Genomic DNA, 2,896 nt, shown 5'->3' with positions numbered 1-2,896 from the left:
CATGTCACATAATAGTATACCATATGTATTATAAAACATATAATAACTCTGTATTTTGAAATATAAATTAATAACCATTTTAATCTCCTAATTAAAATGAGAAAAAGTTACATTTTATTTAAAAAACCACCACCAACTAAAGACAACAAAAATAATATTATTAATTTTTTGGTAGAGAAACTGACACTTTTATTGGTGCATCATAATTACATGTAATCTTTTCCTCAAAGCCTTTACTATTACATTTTGTCCTTGAAGAATTCACTTTTGTCTATATTTCATGATAGATTATTTTGTAGAACAAGAACCTCAGGTGTGCATATGCATGAATCCATGAGAATTATTGTGATTATAACCATGTTTTTAACCTTCACAATAGTGAGTTATATTTAATTATGCACATAAGAGGTTCTAAAGGATTCAGGAATATTCAGCCAACAAGAGACTAATATTCACCTTTCAGGAGTATATGGTAACAATTTAAAATAGGAAAACACAAAGTTAAAGGTTTTGATTGAAGTTTTATCCTGAAAAATAAAACTGACTATAAAAGTAATTTCACCTTACATTTTAAAAATCGGTAACATACTTTATATACAGAATTATGAAAAATTGTGCTGTGAATGGATAATTATGATTGTAATGCATTCCACTATTATCATGTATGTAAGCAATTAAAAAAAATTTAAAAAAATAATTACACATAATAGTGGGATTCATTATGCTGTATTTGTACGTGCACATAACATTAAATTATGATTTGTGGAACATAATTCTCGGTATGAATATAAAATATAACATTTTAAATCATTGCATCAGGCCTGCCTCGCTCCCATTGGCCCCCGGGGCGGCCCGCTCCGCGCGCGCCCTGCTGGCCTCTGTGCCGGCCACGCTGCTGGCGCTGCTAGTGTCGCCCGCGCAGGGCGGCGGCCGGGACCAAGGCGACTGGGACGCGGCCACGCGGCTGCCGCCGCTGCCGCCCCGCGAGGACGCAGCGCGCGTGGCCCGCTTCGTGACGCACGTCTGCGACTGGGGCGCGCTGGCCACCGGGTCCACGCTGGAGGCGGTGCGCGGCCGGCCCTTCGCAGACGTGCTCTCGCTCAGCGACGGCCCCGGGCGCGGGCAGCGGCGTGCCCTACTTGTACCTGAGCCCGCTGCTTCTCTCCGCCAGCAACCTGCAGGAGAATCCACAGGCGACGCTGACCATGTCTCTGGCACAAACTGACTTCTGCAGGAAGGAATGGCTTTGATCCCCAGAGCCCGCTCTGTGCTCACATTATACTGTCAGGAGCTGTGACCAAGGTGAAGGACACAGAAGTGGACTTGGCCAAGCGCTCGTTGTTCGTCCGACACCCGTAGATGCAAACCTGGCCATCCAGCCACCACTGGTTCTTCGCTAAGTTGAATATAACCAATATCTGGGTCCTCGACTACTTTGGTGGGCCCCAAATAGTGACACCTGAAGAATATTATAACGTCACACTTCAGTGAAGTGAAACACGGGAGCTGCCCGTCACGTGTGAGGTTTCTGGGCCGGTCTCCTGCATACCCGTCGCCCGGCCTTCCTCTGAAGTCCCCTGGAATATCCGCCCGTTTTCTACATGCTGGTCGGCTTCTTTGCTTGTTTGTGTGGGACCTAAACTCGATTTTTTGGAAGTTGTGGTTGCCTGATTTTTTTTTCCATATTTTGAAGCAATTTTAAAGGAGAAATTCTTTCATATAACTAAAGAAAATTATGGATTTTCTTTAAAATTCATGGATTCCAAGTGTTTTGCAGTGGTGCTCCTCGAAGAAGACCAAGTGCAGGTCAGATGGCCATTGGCATTTGCAGGTACTGGCATGAGTCCTTTATTCCTGGTGGCCGCTGTGCTGGGCATGTGCCCTTGCCCCAGCTATCTCCTGGCTGCTGGTGCCCGTGCAGAGGGGCTGACCCTATTAGAGTGGCCACATGATCCTGCCAAAGCCTGAGCCCAATCGCAGCTCCCTGCTCATGCCAAGCGACCTGACGGTCCCGGGTATTGTTGACCCAGCAGAGAGCAGAACTGTTTCTTATGAGGAACATTGTAAACTTCTTACGTTTTAAAGTGACACTTACCTAGAACAGAGGTAGTTCATAGAAACTTCCTGAGTTCTTCCTAAATAGTCACTTGATAATCAGCCTCTTCCATTAAAAGAGCACATGTTCAGTTTTGCCCTAAAATACGATTGTAAAGAAGGAAGGGAGTTTTGTGTATCTCCGCTATTCTTCTTTAAGTAGAGTAGACTTGGGCCTGAACCAGTTGGGGCCAGGGTTAGTCCCCCTGCTCAGCCACTCGCCACAGCCTTGGACGTCCCCCTCAGCAGCCACCTAAGCCTACCTGGGTCACTCTACAGGTCTGGATAGCTCCTGAAGCTGCCTTCACAAGTCAGGCCACCTGAGGGAAGAGACAGCATTGAAAGTCTCCTTTCAGGAGAGAAGCCACCACTTAGTTTTAGATTCTCTTAAAGAGGTGTCAGGATTCAGCAGGCTGCTGTATCCCAAAGTGGCAAACAGAAAAGGATATGATTCATCGTGTTTGAAAACTAGAAAATGAACTGAAATCCAGCAAACAGCGTCTGTTTAAAAAACTGATTTGTATTTAGCTCAATAAAATAGTCTTTCTCAAAAAAAAATAAATAAATCATTGCATTATATTAACAATAAAACCTGATGCATAGATTTTTTCTATCTAACAAAAAGCTGTGCTCACTCATTCATAATAAAGACACATGTTTCAAATGGTGCTGACAAGTTGCATCCTTTTTTCTCCTTGTATTACTCACATTGTATCACTGTGCAGTTAGTTCTAAGCCATAGAATACAAGGTACATTAATGAGCATTGCTGTTAGAAGAAAGATTTTTGAATCAGTATTCCT

At 43.7% G+C, this 2,896-nt stretch overlaps 1 pseudogene; it reads left to right on the top strand.

The window, feature by feature from the left end:
- The first annotated feature begins 781 nt into the window (after positions 1-781).
- On the top strand, positions 782-1,568 carry LOC143389071 (protein CREG1 pseudogene; annotated as a pseudogene).
- The last annotated feature ends 1,328 nt before the right edge of the window (positions 1,569-2,896 follow it).

This window comes from Callospermophilus lateralis, unplaced genomic scaffold (assembly GCF_048772815.1).
Source record: "Callospermophilus lateralis isolate mCalLat2 unplaced genomic scaffold, mCalLat2.hap1 Scaffold_43, whole genome shotgun sequence".
In the NCBI taxonomy this organism is placed as follows: domain Eukaryota; kingdom Metazoa; phylum Chordata; class Mammalia; order Rodentia; family Sciuridae; genus Callospermophilus; species Callospermophilus lateralis.
The sequence above is the reverse complement of the archived record's forward strand: the minus strand, read 5'-3'. Positions and strand labels throughout refer to the sequence as shown.